This window comes from Mobula birostris, chromosome 6 (genome assembly GCF_030028105.1).
Source record: "Mobula birostris isolate sMobBir1 chromosome 6, sMobBir1.hap1, whole genome shotgun sequence".
NCBI classification, from domain to species: Eukaryota; Metazoa; Chordata; class Chondrichthyes; order Myliobatiformes; family Myliobatidae; genus Mobula; species Mobula birostris.
In genome coordinates, this window is record NC_092375.1 from 64178472 (window position 1) to 64199461 (window position 20990).

Below are 20990 nucleotides of genomic sequence, written 5' to 3' on the forward strand. Positions count from 1 at the left end.
GGAATCATTCTTGAATGCAATATTTCTGGCCAATTGTGTATTGCAAGTGTAAATGCTGGATCAAATGCACTCCCCTAGATATTGCCTACACTGCCATAATTAAAAATCACAAACTATGGAGCCAATGATTTAAAATTCTAGAAATTCCTTCATTCAGTCTGTAGGGAATCTTTGAAAATCTCTTTACCTAAGGGTGATGAAGGCCAGATCATTAAATATAGTTAAGGTGGAGAAGATAAATATTCCAAAGATTGGGAACCAACATAGAAGAGGTAGCTCCTTCCGAATGTTAGATGAATCTCAGCATTCATTACGATTTTCAAATTTGATAGAAAGAGTGCTTTCAGCTTTATTTACTTCATTTATATAAAGTGAATTTATGTACATTTTTTTATCTTTATTCCAGCCTGACATTCCAGGAGGGATATACTGATTCTCTTTATTGATGAGATATGCCTTTTGTATACTGTACTTAGCAGAGAGCCAGTCACCGAATACTAGGCATTATACCCCTTGAGTAATGAGAATCTATGGCAATCTGCAGTGCTAAACACCTCCCTGTTCAATCTACTTTCCTTTGAGTACTCAAACCAGGAAGTTCAATACCACAGCATATTTATTGAAAAGGTACAGAGGAAAACAAAACATTTTCTCAATTAAATTCCCAATCAGAACTTGCTGAAATAATCACATTCTAAAGTCATATTTGTGGAAGAATTGTTGAAACAGAAGGAACAGATACTTGAAAACAGGGCTAAACCTATAAATTCTCCTCCAAAGTCACACATCATCATACTTCGGTTCGGCATCATCACTGAGTCTAAATCATGGAACTCTCTACCCAGCAGGGCTGTGGGAGTACTTTCAGCAGAAACAAAGATAGCATTTGAATTTTTAAAATAAATCGAAGAATAAAAATGAAAGAATAAATTCATTAAAAAAATAGTGGAAAAAATCATTTGATTACGTAAATGGAAAATCATTCACAAAATTAGGGCCAGCAAGAGGCAATACTCTCACACTTCAAAATGCAGAACATTTTAGGGTTCTTTTTTTACAGTGAAAATACTTAATATCTAATTTTGATTACGTTAGTGGAAAAAGCTGCAAAAATACCAAATCCTGTAAAGGAGTAAAATCCTATGAATTTCTGGGATTTTCTGAATAACTAAAAATAAGCCAATTGTCAAAAGAACTATTGTTAATCTTACAGTATAATGTCAAAAGATTTACAATCGTGAATTCTGGCCCATGAATGTGTGTGATATCTTGAGCCTTCAAAAGCATTTAGGCATAGACATTGCCTCTCTTTGATCTGTCAGCATAATGGTGCCAAGTGCCTGCAGGTAAGTTGTAATCAAGGTTCATTCAGACCTCTGAATATATCAGCCTGGATCTGACACAAGCCTTCCCAATACAGTCATTGCCCACTCTCATGTTATGGACCTCATCTGATTCAGATCCAGAGGCTTCAGTTTCCCTAGAGATGTAAAATGTCCTACGATGAACAGGTGCCTTAGAAGACTTAATGAAAATAAAACATAGATCAGAAAACAGTTAATAGTTTTTGGATAAAACAAAATTGAAGAAGCAATGCAAATCTAATAATAGTCAGAGTGGTGTCATTAATTATTTAAGAGATCTAATTTGCTTATCTGTAACACCATTTTCCACAATTCTCACCCATTCCCCCTAAATAAATATTCATATACATCAGAATCAGAATCAGATTTAATATCACTGGCATATATCATGATACTTGTGGTTGTTACATTGCAATAACAAAACTAAATTACAGTAAGAAGTGTATATATAAAGTGAAATTAAGTAAGTAGTGCAAAAAGAGAGAAAAAATAAAGGTCGTGTTAATGGGTTCAATGTCAATTCAGTAATGTAATGACAAAAGGAAAGAAGCTATTTCTGAATCACTGAGTGTGTGCCTTCAGGCTTCTGTACTCCACCCTGACGGTAGCAATGAAAAGAGGGCATATCCTAGGTGATGATTGCAGCTTTTTTGAGGCATCGCTCCTTGAAGATGTCCTGAATGGTGGGGAGACAGTGCCTATTATGAAGCCGACTGAGTTTACAACTTCCTGCTACTTATTTCGATCATGCTCAGTGCCTCCCAAACATACCAGATGGTGATGCAATGCTCTCCACTGTACATCTGTAGAAACTTGCAAGTGCTTTGATGACACATCAAACCCCCTCAAACTTCTAATGAAATATAGACGCAGTGGTGCCCACTTTGTAACCTATGTCGGGTCCTGATGAAGGGTCTGTGCCCGAAATGTCGACTGTTTATTCTTTTCCATAGATGCCGACTGGCCTGCTGAGTTCCTCCTGCATTTTGTGTGTGCTGCCTCGATACGATGGGCCCAGGATAAATCCTCAGAGATGTCGACACCAAGGGTGAAATTGCTTACCCTTTCCACTTCTGATCCCTCCCTCATCTAACCCTTTCTGAAGTCCACAATCAGTTCTTTGGTTTTACTGCCATTGAGTGGAAAGCTGCTGCTGCGACACCACTCAGCTACTGACCTATCCAGCTCCTGTACACCTCGTCACCATCTGAAACTCTGCCAACAATAGATGTGTCGTCAGCAAGTTTACAGATGGCATTTGAGCTGTACCTAGCCACACAGTCATGGATGTAGAGAGAGCAGAGCAGAGGGCTAAGCACATGTCCTTGAGGTGCGCCAGTGTTGATTATCAGCAAGGTGGAGGTGTTATTTTTGACCCGCACAGACAGTGATCTTCCAGTCAGGAAATTGAGCATCCAGTTGCAGATGAAGGTACAGAGGCCCAGGTTTTGCAGCCTTTTAATTAGAACTGTAAGAATGATTGTGTTAAACGCTGAGCTGTAGACAATAAACAGCAGCCTGGTGTAAGGCTTAGTATTGTTCAAGTGATGGACGGCCACATGAAGAGCCAATGAGATCAAGCTGATGAATCTGAGCTTCAAACACTGCGACACGTCAGGGAGGGGGAGAGTTACTTGGATGCTCTATTTCAGGAAATAGGCACACCCGTTAGGTTAGCTGCCTCAAATTTGGTCTTTAGTCAGGAACTGCGAGTGAGGCAGGTAGCGGGATCCAAGAGGCAGTGTTGTAGGAGCTTCAACCCTTGAGCTTGTCCAACAGGTCTGAGATTCTTGCTCCCTGTGTGAATGAGAGTGGGAGCTGTAGGAAGGATGAGCAACCTAACTGTGGCACCGTGGTTCAAGGTGTTATTCAAGAGGAGAGAGAGAAGAAAAATGTAGTGGTAATTGGGGATAGTATAGTGAGGGGAATAGACAAAGTTCTCTATCGCAGGGATAGAGCGTCCCGAAGAATGTGTTGTCTGCCTGGTGTCCGGGTTCGGGACATTTTATCTGACCTGAAGAGAAATTTGCAGTGGGCAGGGAAAGATCCAGTTGTCATTGTCCACGTGGGTACCAACAACATTGGTAGAACAAGGAAATAGTTTCTGCTGAGAGGATTTGAGCAGCTAGGGACTAAATTAAAAAGCAGAACCAAAAAGGTGGTAATCTCTGGATTATTACCTGAGCTACATGCAAATTGGCACAGGGTCAAGAAGATTAGAGAATTAAATGAGTGGCTCAAGGATCGGTGTGGGAGAACTAGGTGGGAGACTGGCACCAGTGTTGGGGAGGGAGGGAGCTGTTCCATTGGGATGGGCTCCACCCCATGTTGGGACCTGGATCCTGGCGAATTGCATAACTAGGGGTGTGGATAGGGCTTTAAACTAAAAAGCAGGGAGTGGTTCAACAGATTGGAGGTATGGATAAAGTAAAAGAGAAAAGTATAGATAAAGATAAAGTAAATGCAAAAGTTAAAGAAGAGAAAGTAAGGGAGGAATGCAGAAAAGTCAAGTGAATAAGAGACAAAGATTACTAGATTTTTAAAGCACAATGAGTGTAAGGGTACTTTATCTGAATGCCCGTAGTATTCATAACAAGGTCAGTAAACTTGTGGCATAAATCAGTATAAAGATGTATGATTTAGTGGCCATTACAGAAGCATCGTTGCAGGATGGAGAGGATTGGGAATCAAATATCCCAGGATACCAGGTAGTTCGGAAGGATAGGCAGTAAGGTAAGGGAGGTGCTGTAGCACTCTTAATTGAGGATGAGATCGGGGTAAAAGTGAGAGGCAATATAAGATCTAAAGAGCAGAATATTGAATCCATCTGGGTAGAGATTAGGAATAGTAAAGGGAAAAAAATCACTGGTCAGATTGTCAGTAGGCCACCGAATAATAATATTACAGTGGCACAGGCAATAAACAGAGAAATATCTGAGGCATGTAAGAATGGAACAGCAGTTATTGTGGAGGACTTTAATTTACACATCAAGCGGATCAAGGCAGTCTTGAAGAGGACTTCATAGAATGAATCCATGATGGCTTTCTCGAACAGCACCTTACTGAACCTACAAGGGAGCGTATTATCTTAGATCTGGTCCTGTAGACAGGTAAAATTAGCAATCTTGTAGTTAGGGATCCTCTTGGAAAGAGTGATCACAGTATGATTGAGTTTCTCATACAAATGGAGGGTGCAATAGTTCGATCTAAAACCAGTGTATTATACTTAAACAAGGGAGACTACGACGGGATGAGGGAGGAGTTGGACAGGGTAGACTGGGATCGCAGGCTATATGGTGGGATGGTTGAAGAACAGTGGAAGACTTCCAAAGATATTTTTCACAGAGTTCCAGTTTCACAGAGTATATTCCAGTTAAAAGCAAGGACAGTAAGGGTGGGGAGAGCCTGCCATGGATAACTAAAGAAATAAAGGAAGGCATCAAACTAAAAACTTGTGTGTACAATGTTGCAAAGAGTAGTGGGAAACTGGAAAATTAGGAAAACAATAAAAAGCAAGAAAGTACCACTAAGCGAGCAATAAAGAAAGGGAAGATAGATTATGAAAATAAACTAACACAAAACGTAAGAATGGATAGTAAAAGTTTTTATAATTATGTAAGACAGAAAAGGGTGGCTAAAGTAAACATAGGTCCCTTGGAGGACGACAAGGCGGAATTGATATTAGGTAATGAGGAAATGGCTGAGGCTTTGAATGACTATTTTGTGTCAGTTTTCACAGTGGAGGACATGTTTAACATGCCAAAGAGGGATGATATGGATGCAATGGGAGGTGAGGACCTCGATATAATAGCTATCACTAAAGAGGGAGTGCTGAGCAAACCTGTGAGCCTAAAGAAAGACAAGTCCCCTGGTCCTGATGGAATGCATCCCAGGGTACTGAAAGAAATGGCAGTAGTTGAGGATTTGGTGATAATTTACCAAAATTCTCTGGACTCTGGGCAGGTCCCAGCAGAATGGAAGAAGCCGAATGTCACACCACTGTTTAAAAAAGGATGTAGGCAAAAGGCAGGTAACTATCGGCCAGTTAGTTTAATATCTGTAGTTGGGAAAATGCTTGAAGCTATCATTAAAGAAGAAATAGCAAGCCATCTGGAAAGAAATGCATCCATCAGGCAGACGCATCATGGATTCAGCAAAGGCAGGTCCTGTTCGACAAACTAACTGGAGTTCTTTGGATATATAATGAATGCAGTGGATAGAGGGGAACAGATTGATGTTATTTATTTGGATTTCCAGAAGGCATCCAGTAGGGTGCTATGCAAAAGACTTATTCCTAAGATAAGGATTCATAGAGTTGGGGGTGATGTATTAGCATGAATAGAGAATTGATGAACCAATAGAAAGCAGAGAGTTGGGATACATGGGTGTTTTTCTGGTCATCAGGGGTCAGTGCTGGGCCCTCAACTGTTCACAATATGTATTAACGATCTGGAATAGGGGACTGAGTGTTGTGTTTCTAGGTTTGATGATGACACTTAATTGAGTGGAGAAGCAAATTGTGCAGAGGATGTGGAGATGCTGCATGGAGATATAGATAGGTTAAGTGAGTGGGCAAGGGTCTGGCAGATGGAGTACAATGTTGGTAAATGCAAAGTCATCCACTTTGGAAGGGAAAATGGAAGATCAGATTATTATTTAAATAGTAAAAGATTGCAGCGTGTTGCTGTGCAGAAGGACTTTGAGAGTGCTTGTGCGTGAGTCACAAAAGGTTGATTTGCAGGGGCAGCAGGCTATCAAGAAGGCAAATGGAATGTTGGCCTTCATTGCTAGAGGGATTGAATTTAAGATCAAGGAGGTTATGCTGCAACTGTACAGGGTACTGGTGAGGCTGCACTTGGAGTACTGCATGTAGTTCTGGTCTCCTTACTTGAGGAAGGATATACTGGCTTTGGAGGCAGTGCAGAGGAGGTTCACCAGGTTGATTCTAGAGATGAGGGGGTTTGACTATGAGGAGAGATTGAGTGACCTGGTACTGTACTCACTGAAATTGAGAAGGATGAGAGGAGATATTTTAGAACATACAAAATTATGAAATGGATAGATAAGTTAGAAGCAGGAAAGTTATTTCCACTGGTAGGTGAGACTAGAACTAGGGGACATAGCCTCAAGATTCGAGGTAATAAATTTAGGATGCAGATGAGGAAGAACTGCTTTTCCCAGAGGGTGGTGAATCTGTGGAATTCTCTGCCCAATGAAGCAATGGAGGCTACCTCAGTAAATAAATTTAAAGCAAGATTGGATAACCTTGATAGAATTAAGGTTTATGGGGAAAAAGCAGGTAGGTGGAAATGAGTCCATGGCCAGATCAGCAATGATCTTGTTGAATGGTGGAGCAGGCTCGATGGGTCAGATGGACTACTCCTGCTCCTATTTCTTATGATTTTATGTATCCACTGTGGAACTATTGTAGCGAATCACAGTGGGTTCAGGTCCTTCCTTAGGCAGGAGCTGATCCTCGCCATAACCAACCAACCTCTCAAAGCTCTTTATTACATAGATGTGAGTGCTACTGGATGATAGTTGTTAAGGCAGCTCACCCGGCTCTTCTTGGGCACTGATATGATTGTTGCCCTTTCTCTTGGTTATCTGAGATTCATCATGACTGTATCTTGAAGAATGCATTACAAATACTATGTAAATACATATTAGAACAAGCTTGGCCTGGTCAGTAATCCCGCGGAACCAAAAGTGTTCTGCTGTGCATGGCAAGTTTTGCAAAGTTGTACTGATGGATTATTGGAGAGTCGATGTTTTGGGTCAAGACACTTGCTGCCTGATCCTCTGAGTTACTCCAGTTCCTTTTCTGTTGCTCCAAATTCCAGCATCTGCAATCGCTTTTGTTTTCTGATGGATTAGTTGGCAACTGTAAATCAGTGGTGTAGGTAAGTGTCAAAATAATCAAGGGGAGTCACTTATGTGAGAGGGATAAAATAAGGTGCAGTGATACAGGGAATGGGATTGTTAGCATTGGTCACCCTGAAGCTGGCATGGACTCAATGGGGTCAAATGGCCTCACTCTGTGTTATGCAAGTGCATCTGGACTTAAACATTACCGTATAGATCTCGGACAAACACAGTGACAGACGCTGGCCCATCTGCTACTCAGCTTCATCACTGGACTCCACATCTGAGCCCCGCAGCACAGCCTAGGTCTGCCCGGATTGCCCAGCAGCACACCAGGGAGCCCGGCTCTCCAGTTCTCCATCAGCTTACAGAGGAGCGGTGTCCCGAGTTGACTGAATGTCAGCTCTTGATCTGGAGTGAAGAAAGAACAAGGTAAATTCAGCTATTTATTTTTAACTTATTTAATTTTAATGTCTTAACATTTTCATGATGTATTAAATTTTAATGTGATTTTTAAATAAATAGTCTTTCTTAAATTATTTAAGGCAGTTGTAGTGATTTTAAAATGGCTTGTATGTATCAGAAACCTTTAGAACCCCGTAAAGGCCTCACAGATGACAAAAGAAGCAGAGGCTTTAACTCAGGCTCAAATCCTAGCAAAGTCTAACATGTTTTTTGGGGGGTGGGTGTACAATAGCATGTCCCCTGTAATCTGTTCATTTCTGAATCCTTATTATGTTTTGCTGTTCAACTCTCAGATCACATCAGTCAGTAAGATTGTACAAGAGCAGCCGTTCTAACTTATTACTGATGTGGGGGATGCCTGCTGGGGCCAGAGGTTCTTGAATATAGGCACTACCAAAATCAAATACAGAGTTTATTCCTCCTCTGTTTAATAATCTCCATTGGTATTCCAACAAGGTGAATGGGAGGATTCCAGATATCAAAACCAACTCCCAAAAGATACAGTATTACAGAAAGTATTACAGTGTATATGTCTGATTCTGCCAGTAATTTCCAGTTTGTTGGAAACAAGTCTATTCAGAATAAAAATTGGTCTCAGTTGAAAATTACCTTCAACTTGAACAACACGCACAAAATATTGGGTGAACTCAGCAAGTCAGACAGCAGCTGTGGAGGAGAAAATAAACAGTTGACTTTTCAGGTCAAGACTCTTCATTGGGAAAAGAAAGGAAGGGGGCAGGAGTCATGAAACAGGAGCACCCCTTTTTCCCTTATTAGGGAGAGAGAGTGCCTGCAGTATATAGAACACTGGGTGAACGAGTAGTCTTTGGGGTACTGCAAGTCTGTGTCTTTACTGATGCTTTGCTGCACGCTTGAGTGCTTGGTGTGGGGTGCGGATGCTTTTTTTGCTGGCGGGTGAGGGGGGTCGTTGCTTTGCTGCTGCTTGTGCATGGGAGGGGGGAGCTTGGGTAGGGGGCTTTGGCGTTCTAACATTTAACTGTCATTCATTCTTTCGGGCACTCCTCTATTTTTGTGGATGTTTGTGAAGAAAAAGAATTTCAGGCTGGATATTGTATACATTCCTCTGATATTAAATGCACCTATTGAAATCTATGATAATAGAGGGAGTGTGGGAGGAGTAAAATCTGGTAGTTGACAGGTGAGCGGGAAGGAGGTTGGGAGGATGTTGTAATCTTTGAATTCCTGTCCAGCACTAACATAAAAGATCAGAATGTGCCCAAAAGACACTTCTCAACCTTCTGCTAATCAGCAAACCTACACCCAACGAATCAGCAGCTGAATTCTGGAGACGGGACTATTATGTTTTGTAACATTAAAACATTAAACTTATTCAAAGGAGGTCATGGGAGTCTGAAATGCAGGTCTAACTTCATGTTCACTTTAAGTGAGGCGTGCACGTATTGTGTCATAGTGTGATGACGTATGCAATTCTCGTATTTATACATATAACCCATAATGGATTATTTAATGAACAAGAATGCTGCCTCAACCAATATATATACAAGATTACTCAAATATAACTGGACTATTAAATACATAACAGGGACAGTGCAGGCTGATTGTGGAAAGAGCAGCGTAATGTGCCTTTGTAGACCACACCAAGCATAACCTCTGGTGCACTTTCCTGCTCAAATGATTATCTCAATAGGTGTCTTGCCCTGAAGAATTAGTTGATATACACTTCCTCTTTATTTAATTTTATTTACATAAGCAGAATTCATTGCCAGATCCTTAAGAAGCAATGGCTCCTATGTAGAAAATGTTTTCATACAGCTTGGGGCTGTGTGTACAATGTGGTGATCTATGTAGTAGGAAGAAAATTCTCCTTTTGCCACTGCACAGTAGTAAATCATACTTATTAACTCTAGGAATGAAATATTGAAAAACTATCTTGAGAAGCCCTGCAAGTGCTCACGTACTTCAAACAATCCATTGCAAATACCGGCACACTCCCTGCAACAACATGTAAGAATTTGGTATAAGGTACTGGAAGACTCATTGGGCTACAGGACGTAGGAACATTCATTTTGGTGAATAAGACCATAACACCATAATACACAGGAGTATAATTAGGCCATTCAGCCAACTGAGTTTGACTTGCCATTCCATCACGGCTGATTAATTATCTTTCTTATCCCCATTCTCCTGTTTTCTCCCCGTATCAAGAACCTATTAATGTCCACTTTAAATACAGTATACTCAATGAATAGACCTCCATGTTTTTCATGGCAATGAAATCAACAGATTTATCAGCCTCCAGCTAAAGAAATTCTTTCTCATCTCTGTACTAAATGGACATCCCTCTATTCTGAGGCTGTGCCCTCTGGTCCTAGGCTCTCCCACTAAAGGAAACATCTTCTCCACATCCACTGTATCTATTTGACGACTTTCAATGAGATCCCTCCCACTCTTCTTCTAAACTCCAGCAAGTACAGCCCAGAACCATCAAACACTCCTCAGACATTAACCATTTCATTCCTCTGGACTCTTTCCAGTGCCAGCACATCCTTTCACACATAAGGGATCCAAAACTGCTCACAATACTCCAAGTGTGTTCTGACCAATGCTTTATAAAGCCTCAGCATCACATCCTTGCTCTTATATTCTAGTCCTCTCAAAATAAATGCTAACGTTCCATTTGCCTTTTCTACCACCAACTCAGCCTGCAAGTTAACCTTTAGGAAATTCCTTTGAACACTTGATTTCTGAATTTCCTCTCTGTTTATAAAAAGTCTACGTTGACATCTTTATTTCTTCTAGCAAAGTGCATGACTATACATTTCCCTACACTATATTGCATCTGCCACTTCTTTGCCCATTCTCCCAATCTATCTGTCTTTCTGCAGAATTCCTGCTTCCTCAACACTACCTGCCCCTCTACCAATCTTTGTATCGACTGCAAAATCCATCATAAATCCATCAATTCCTTCATCCAAATCCTTGACATATGATGTAAAAAAACATAGTCTTAATACCGACCCCTGTGAAACACCACTAGTTACCAGCAGCCAAGCAGAATAGGCCCCCTTTTACTCCTACTCTTTGCCTTCTGCCAGTCAGCCAATCTTCTCTCTATGCTAGGATCTTTCCTATAATACTATGGCCTGTTATCGTGTTTAACAGCCTCACGTGCAGCATGTTGTCGAAGGCCTTCTGAAAATCCAAGTAAAGAACATCCACTGACTCTCCTTTGTCTATCCTGCCTGCTATTTCATCAAAGAATTCCAGCAGGTTTGTCAAGCAAGATTTCCCCTTAAGGAAACCATGCTGACTTTGGCCTACTTTATCATGTGTCTCCAAGTATCCCGAAAATTCCTGAATAATAGAATCAGCCGCAGAATTCAGGCAGGCTAGCCTATAATTTCCCTTTTTCTGCCTCCCTCTCTTCTTGAAGAGTGGAGTGACATTTGCAATTTTCAAGTCTTCCAGAACCATTCTAGAATCTAGATGTTTGAAAGATGCTTCCACAATTTCTTCAGCTACCTCTTTCAGAATTTTGGGCTGTAGTCCATTTGGTCCAGGTGAATTATCTACATTCAAATCCTTCAACTTCCTAAGCATCTTCTCCTTAGTAATAGCAACTACACTCACTTCTGCCCCCTGACACTCCTGAATTTCTCAGATACTGCTGGCATATTCCACAGTGAATACTGACACAAAATACTTAGGTTCATCTGCAATTTGTTTGTACTCCATTATTACCTCTCCAGTGTCATTTTCCAGCAGTCCGATATTAGACAGGTCAAAATGCCACCTAACCCCCCCAAAAAATTGCAAAAAAACATTTTATGATCATTTATTGTACTATTTGATGTGGAGAACAACATATCAAAAGTTGGACAATTTTGACACATGGGCGACTTCCGGGTTGAGCATGGAGTGAGTGGGTGCGTGTGAGTGTGGCTCCCGACTTTTAATGAAAATCTACCTGTTTATCTTTGCCATATGCTCGAGATAACTGAATATTTAACATTCTGAACAACCCGGGACGTTGCTGGACACTGAAATGGCTATTAAAATGTACCTTTGAAGTAAATCTGGGGAAAAAGATGGCAAAGCCTCGAGCCAGAAAGCTGATGTTACAGTAATGGCGCCGTTGCACACCGTTGCACGCTGCTGGACCTGGACCTGGAGAGGCTTCATTTAGTATTTCTTACTGACATGACACAAGCGATGCATTCTACCCTAAAAAGAGAACTTGAAGATGCTTTGTCACTGGTGAATGCTACCATGGAACAAATTATATCTTATTATGAGTCACATGACAAATGCATTCGTGGGGTTGAAGACGGCCTGAATGATTACAGTGACCGACTGGTGAGCGCCGAAGCCGCCATTGCAGCGTTGCAGAGCCAATACGCATTTCTGAAGGGAAAGCTTGATGACCTTGAAAATCGGTCGCAGAGATCCAATTTGGGAGTGGTCGGCATTCCTGAAAATTTGGAAGGTTCGGACCCTGTTAAATTTATGACCGAGTTTTTTGACGAAGTGCTGTGGACAAATTTTTTCCCAAGACCACTCGTACTTCCGCATGCTTACCGAGTCGGGGCTAAACCATCCGGTGTCTCTGGGGCCAAGCAAACGAGACCAAGAACGTTCCTGGTTCTCTTTCACTTCCTTCAAGATAAGAAATGCATCATCAATAGACGGAAGCAGGAGCTGTATTTCTGCAGACATCACGTGTTTTTTCATGAAGGTTTTAGTGCGGAGCTGGGGAAAAAACGAGCAGCTTTCAAGGAGGTGAAATCCCTGCTTTGCGGGAAAGGGGTCAGGTTTGGCCTCTTGTATCCTGCCCGGCTCCAGGTCATGCATGAAGGTGAAAGGTATTATTTCAATACAGCAGAGGCGGCCAAAGAGTTTTATCATTCGCTCAGGGGAGAAGAAGAACGAGAAGAGCAATGATTTTTTTTAGGTTATTCATGCAGCATTGACGGGGCCTCCTGCCGAGGCAAACTTAATTTTCGCAATCCACTTCTTTGTTCATTTTTTCCAGTTTAATTTGTGAAACGCGATCGGGTTGAACTGCTATGCTGCGGAATCTGATTAACAAAAACTTTCAACTAGCAAAATGTAAATATTTGGGATTTGTATCTCAGGCATTTAGTTTCCTAGTATCTTTAGCCTATATATATTAAAGGTAGAATAAGTGATGGTATAAATTTTAAGGAGGGGATCCACCCTAGATTAGATTGAAAATTTGGTTGTATGGGGAAGGCTTTGGAAGTTTTTTGTTTGGTAATGCCTGCGATCATCCTCAGCTGGGGAGGCAGATCTAGGTTTCGGGGGTTAATTGGGTTTTTTTGTTTGTGTAAAGGGGTGGCGGGAGTGTTTTGGGGGATTACCATGACAGCTTATTCTTTTGTGTGTTACGGATTGATCAGACTTTCTCTTCATTGTGTGTTATTGTGTGCAACTTGTGCCCTCGCACTGTTTTGGATTGTAGGCCCTGTGTGCCTTTTGATATGGTTAACATGAGTGCTGCTGATGGAGGCCACCCTGTGAGGTTTATTTCTTGGAATGTAAAGGGGCTCAATGGTCCTGTTAAAAGAGCTAAATTTTTCTCTTATCTGAAACAATTAAAAGCAGATATACTATTTCTACAAAAGACACATTTAAGAGTGGCAGACCGTAATAGACTTCGTAAAGCATGGGTTACTCAGGTTTTTCATTCCAGATTTAATAATAGGTCCGGAGGGGTGGCAATATTAATCACCAAAAAAATGCATTTTACGCCATCTGATGGAATCAGTGACCCTAATGGTCACTTTATTATAGTCTCTGGATCTCTCTTTCAGATACCTGTCATTTTGGTAAATGTTTATGCCCCTAATTGGGATGACGTCCACTTTGCAAATAAGGTTTTGTCATTAATACTTAACCTGAATACACACCAGCTAATCTTTTCAGGAGATTTGAACTGTGCTATTGACCCACTGCTTGATAGGTCTTGCCCTAGGGGAACATTTTCTGGTACGGCAAAGGCCTTCTTGATGCTTATGCAACAAAATGGTTATATGGATCCTTGGAGATTTTTGAATCCATCAGTTAGGCAATTCTCTTTCTTTTCTCATGTTCACCACGCCTATTCCAGGCTAGACTATTTCTTTATAGATAGCTCCTTGATACCAATGATTAGACAAATTGAGTACACTGTTATAGTTATATCTGATCACTTGCCCATGAAACTGGACCTATGTTTTCCTTTAAACATTAGAGAGTGGCCTCTGTGGAGACTTAGCCCCCTTTTGCTTTCCAGTGAGAAATTTTGTAGTTATATATCAGCTAACATTAACACATTCTTCGAGACTAACAAAGCTGAATCGGTATCATACTCTTTACTTTGGGAAACTTTAAAAGCTTACTTGAGGCGTCAAATAATATCTTATACCTCACATACCAACAACGAGCATAGGAAGGAAATGCAAGTGATATTGCAATCTATTTTGGACCTGGATAGGCAATATTCTGAGGCACCCACTGTGGAATTATATAAAAGCCTGGCTGATTTGCGAGCGAAGTTTAATCTTCTATCTACAAACCTATCAGAACAAATAATTCTTAAGACACATGGCCTCTATTATGAATATGGTGATAAGGCGAGCCGGCTTATGGCTCATCAGCTGAGCTGCATCACGACTTATTCCACAGATAAGAGACACGCACCAAAACTTGACAAGCAATCCAAAAGAGATTAATAACATCTTTGCAACTTTTTATTCCTTTCTGTATACCTCAGAGTTTCCCTCAGATATAACAAATATGGTCCCGATGCAGACTGGGAGACCGTTTCGCTGAACATCTATGTTCTGTCCGCCAGAGAAAGCAGGATCTCCCAGTGGCTACACATTTTAATTCCACGTCCCATTCACATTCTGATATGTCTATCCACGGCCTCCTCTACTGTAAAGATGAAGCCACACTCAGGCTGGAGGAACAACACCTTATATTCCACCTGGGTAGCCTCCAACCTGATGGCATGAACATTGACTTCTCTAAATTCTGTTAATGCCCCACCTCCCCCTCGTACCCCATCCAATATTTATTTATTATATATATATTCTTTCTCTCACTCTCCTTTTTCTCCCTCTGTCCCTCTGACTATACCCCTTGCCCATCCTCTGGGCTTTCCCCCTACCCCTTTCTTTCTCCCCAGGCCTCCCGTCCCATGATCCTCTCATATCCCTTTTGCCAATCACCTGTCCAGCTCTTGGCTCCATCCCTTCCCCCTCCTGTCTTCTCCTATCATTGTGGATCTCCCCCTCCCCCTCCCACTTTCAAATCTCTTACTAGCTCTTCTTCCAGTTAGTCCTGACGAAGGATCTCAGCCTGAAAAGTCGACTGTATGTCTTCCTAGAGATGCTGCCTGGACTGCTGCGTTCACCAGCAACTTTTATAAGACCATACGACAAAGGAGCAGAAGTCGGCCATTCGGCCCATCGAGCCTGCTCTGCCATTTCATCATGAGCTGATCTATTCTCGCATCTAGTCCCACTCCCCCGCATTCTCACCATAACCTTTGATGCCTCGGCTACTCAGATACCTATCAATCTCTGCCTTAAATACACCCAATGACTTGGCCTCCACTGCTGCCCGTGGCAACAAATTCCATAGATTTACCACCCTCTGACTAAAAAAATTTCTTCGCATTTCTATTCTGAAAGGGCGCCCTTCAATCCTGAAGTCATGCCCTCTCGTACTAGACTCCCCCATCATGGGAAACAACTTTGCCACATCCATGCCTTTCAACATTAGAAATGTTTCTATGAGGTCTCCCCTCATTCTTCTAAACTCCAAGGAATAGAGTCCAAGAGCGGACAAATGTTCCTCATACATTAACCCTCTCATTCCCGGAATCATTCTAGTGAATCTTCTCTGTACCCTCTCTCCAACATCAGCACATCCTTTCTTAAATAAGGAGACCAAAACTGCCCACAGTACTCCAAGTGAGGTCTCAGCAGTGCGTTATAGAGCCTCAACATCACATCCTTGCTCCTATACTCTATTCCTCTAGAAATGAATGCCAACATTGCATTTGCCTTCTTCACCACCGACTCAATCTGGAGGTTAACCTTAAGGGTATCCTGTACGAGGACTCCCAAGTCCCGTTGCATCTCAGAACTTTGAATTCTTTCCCCATTTAAATAATAGTCTGCCTGTTTATTACTTCTGCCAAAGTGCATAACCATACACTTTCCAACATTGTATTTCATTTGCCACTTTTTTGCCCATTCTTCCAATCTATCCAAGTCTCTCTGCAGACTCTCTGTTTCCTCAGCACTGCCAGCCCCTCCACCTATCTTCGTATTGTCAGCAAATTTAGCCATAAAGCCATCTATTCCATAATCCAAATCGTTGATGTACAAAGTAAAAAGAAGCGGCCCCAACACGGACCCCTGAGGAACACCACTGGTAACCGGCAGCCAACCAGAATAGGATCCCTTTATTCCCACTCTCTGTTTCCTGCCAATCAGCCAATGCTCTATCCATGTATGTAACTTTCCCGTAATTCCATGGACTCTTATCTTGTTAAGTAGCCTCATGTGTGGCACCTTGTCAAAGGCCTTCTGAAAATCCAAATATACAACATCCACTGCATCTCCCTTGTCTAGCCTACTGGTAATTTCCTCAAAAAATTGTAATAGGTTTGTCAGGCAGGATTTTCCTTTAAGGAATCCATGCTGAGTTCTGCCTATCTTGTCATATGCCTCTAGGTACTCTGTAACCTCATCCTTGACAATCGACTCCAACAACTTCCCAACCACCGACGTCAAGCCAGCAGGTCTATAATTTCCTTTTTGCTTCCTTGTCCCCTTCTTAAATAGCGGAGTGACATTTACAATCTTCCAGTCCTCCGGAACCATGCCAGAATCTATTGACTTTTGAAAGATCATTGCTAATGCCTCCGCAATCTCCACAGATACTTCCTTCAGAACACGAGGGTGCATTCCATCTGGTCCGGGAGACTTATTTACCTTTAGACTATTCAGCTTCCGGAGTACTTTCTGTCGTAATTGTGTCTGCGCACACTTCTCTTCCCTGCTACCCTTGAGTGTCCGATATACTGCTGATGTCCTCCTCGGTGAAGACTAATGCAAAATACTTGTTCAGTTCCTCCGCCTTCTCCTTATCTCCCATTACAATTTCTCCAGCATCATTTTCTATTGGTCCTATATCTACTCTCACCTGTCTTTTACTCTTTATATACTTCAAAAAGCTTTTAGTGGCCTCTTTGATGTTATTTGCTAGCTTCCTTTCATAGTTAATCTTTTCCCTCTTAATGACCTTCTTAGTTTCCTTTTGTAAGCTTTTAAAAACTTCCTAATCCTCTGTCTTCCCACTAATTTTTGCATCCTTGTATGCCCTCTCCTTTGCTTTAACTTTGGCTTTGACTTCTCTTGTCAACCACAGTTGCATCCTTTACCCATTCGAAAATTTCTTCTTTTTTGGAATATACCTGTCTTGCACCTTCCTCACATCTCGCATAAACTCCAGCCACTGCTGCTCTGCTGTCTTTCCCGCCAATGTCCCTTTCCAGTCAACTTTGGCCAGTTCCTCTCTCATGCCACTGTAATTTTCTTTACTCCACTGAAATACCGACACATCAGATTTCAGCTTCTCTTTTTCAAATTTCACAGTGAACTCAATCATGTTATGATCACTGTTTCCTAAGGGTTCCTTCACCTCAATCTCTCTAATCACCTCTGGTTCATTACACAATACCCAATGCAGTACAGCCAATCCCCTAGTGGGCTCAACAACAAGCTGTTCTAAAAAACAATCGTGCAGACATTCTACAAATTCTCTCTCTTGAGATCCAGTGCCGACCTGATTTTCCCAATCCACTCGCATGTTAAAATCCCCCACAGTTATCATAACACTGCCCTCATGACAAGCCTTTTCTATTTCCTGTTGTAATTTGTAGTCCACATCACTGCAGCTGTTTGGAGGCCTGTATATAACTGCCATCAGGGTCCTTTTACCCCTGCGGTTTCTTAGCTCAACCCATAAAGATTCTGCACCTTCCAATCCGGTATCACCTCTTTCTAATGAATTAATATAATTTCTTACCAATAAAGCCACGCCTCCCCCTCTGCCTACCTTCCTATCCTTCCGATACATTGTGTATCCTTGGACGTTCAGCTCCCAGAGACATGCATCCTTTAGCCAGGTCTCAGTGATGGCCACAATATCATACCTGCCAATCTGTAGCTGTACGACAAGATCATCCACCTTATTCCTCATGCTGCGTGTATTTAAGTATAACACCCTAAGACCAGTATTTGGTACTTTTCGCTTTGATTTCACTGCAACTTTATTGCACTGCAACTCATCCCAATGGCTACAAATTTGCCCCATCACCTGCCTGTCTTTCCTGACATCTTTACTGCTCACTATCTTAGATTTATTTCTGTTTCTCCCTTCCTCCACTCTATCATTCCAGTTCCTGTCCCCCTGCCAAATTCGCTTAAACCCTCCCGGACAGCTCTATTAAACTTTCCCACCAGGATATTGGTCCCCTTCGGGTTCAGGTATAACCTGTCCATTTTGAACAGGTCATACTTCCCCCAGAAGAGATCCCAATTATCCAAGAATCTGAAGCCCTGCCCCCGGCACCAGTCTCTCAGCCACACATTCATCTGCCTGATCCTACTATTCTTGCCCTCGCTAGCACGTGGCACATGTAGCAATCCCGAGATTACTACTCTGGAGGTCCTGCTTCTCAGCTTCCTTCCTAACTCCCAGAAATCACTCTTCAGGACCTCCTCTCTTGTCCTATGTCATTGATACCAACATGTAGAGAGAAAAGATTCACTATGAAAGGAAGCTAGCAAATAATATCGAAGAGGATACTAAAAGCTTTTTCAAGTATATAGACCATAAGACAAGGGAGCAGAAGTAGGCCATTCAGCCCGTCGAGTCTGCTCCGCCATTTTATCATGAGCTGATCCATTTTATCCTATTTAGTCCCACTGCCCCGCCTTCTCACCATAACCTTTGATACCCTGGCTACTCAGATACCTATCAATCTCTGCCTTAAATACACCCAATGACTTGCCCTCCACTGCTGCCTGTGGCAACAAATTCCATAGATTCACCACCCTCTGACTAAAAAAATTTTTTCGCATTTCTGTTCTGAAAGGGCGCCCTTCAATCCTAAAGTCATGCCCTCTCATACTAGACTCCCCCATCATGGGAAACAACTTTCCACATCCACTCTGTCCATGCCTTTTAACATTTGAAATGTTTCTATGAGGTCTCCCCTCATTCTTCTAAACTCCAAGGAATACAGTCCAAGAGCGGACAAACGTTCCTCATATGTTAACCCTCTCATTCCCAGAATCATTCTAGTGAATCTTCTCTGTACCCTCTCCAACGTCAGCACATCCTTTCTTAAATAAGGAGACCAAAACTGCCCACAGTACTCCAAGTGAGGTCTCACCAGCGCCTTATAGAGCCTCAGCATCACATCCCTGCTCCTATACTCTATTCCTCTAGAAACGAATGCCAACATTGCATTCACCTTCTTCACTACCGACTCAACCTGGAGGTTAACTTTAAGGGAATCCTGTACGAGGACTCCTAAGTCCCGTTGCATCTCAGAACTTTGAATTCTTTCCCTATTTAAATAATAGTCTGCCCGTATATAAGGAATAAAAAACAGGTGAGAGTAGATATAGGACCGATAGAAAATGATGCTGGAGAAATTGTAATGGGAGATAAGGAGATGGCAGAGGAACTGAACAAGTATTTTGCATCAGTCTTCACTGAGGAAGACAGCAGTATACCGGACACTCAAGGGTGGCAGGGAAGAGAAGTGTGCGCAGTCACAATTACGACAGAGAAAGTACTCAGGAAGCTGAATAGGCTAAAGGTAGATAAATCTCCCGGACCAGATGGAATACACCCTTGTGTTCTGAAGGAAGTAGCTGTGGAGATTGCGGAGGCATTGGCGATGATCTTTCAAAAGTCAATAGATTCTGGCATGGTTCCGGAGGACTGGAAGATTGCAAATGTCACTCCGCTATTTAAGAAGGGGGTAAGGAAGCAAAAAGGAAATTATAGACCTGCTAGCTTGACGTCGGTGGTTGGGAAGTTGTTGGAGTCGATTGTCAAGGATGAGGTTACAGAGTACCTGGAGGCATATGACAAGATAGGCAGAACTCAGCATGGATTCCTTAAAGGAAAATCCTGCCTGACAAACCTATTACAATTTTTTGAGGAAATTACCAGTAGGCTAGACAAGGGAGATGCAGTGGATGTTGTATATTTGGATTTTCAGAAGGCCTTTGACAAGGTGCCACACATGAGGCTACTTAACAAGATAAGAGTCCATGGAATTACGGGAAAGTTACATACATGGATAGAGCATTGGCTGATTGGCAGGAAACAGAGAGTGGGAATAAAGGGATCCTATTCTGGTTGGCTGCCAGTTACCAGTGGTGTTCCGCAGGGATCAGTGTTGGGACCGCTTCTTTTTACATTGTACATCAACGATTTAGATTATGGAATAGATGGCTTTGTGGCTAAGTTTGCTGACGATACAAAGATAGGTGGAGGGGCCGGTAGTGCTGAGGAAACAGAGTCTGCAGAGAGACTTGGATAGATTGGAAGAATGGGCAGAGAAGTGGCAAATGAAGTACAATGTTGGAAAGTGTATGGTTTTGCACTTTGGCAGAAAAAATAAATGGGCAGACTATTATTTAAGTGGGGAAAGAATTCAAAGTTCTGAGATGCAACGGGACTTGGGAGTCCTGGTACAGGATACCCTTAAAGTTAACCTCCAGGTTGAGTCAGTAGTGAAGAAGGCAAATGCAATGTTGGCATTCATTTCTAGAGGAATAGAGTTTCGGAGCAGGGATGTGATGAGGCTCTATAAGGCGCTGGTGAGACCTCACTTGGAGTAATGTGGGCAGTTTTGGTCTCCTTATTTAAGAAAGGATGTGCTGACGTTGGAGAGGGTACAGAGATGATTCACTAGAATGATTCCGGGAATGAGAGGGTTAACATATGAGGAACATTTGTCCGCTCTTGGACTGTATTCCTTGGAGTTTAGAAGAATGAGGGGAGACCTCATAGAAACATTTTGAATGTTAAAAGGCATGGACAGAGTGGATGTGGCAAAGTTGTTTCCCATGATGGGGGAGTCTAGTACAACAGGGCATGACTTAAGGATTGAAGGGCGCCATTCAGAACAGAAATGCGAAGAAATTTTTTTAGTCAGAGGGTGGTGAATCTATGGAATTTGCTGCCACGGGCAGCAGTGGAGGCCAAGTC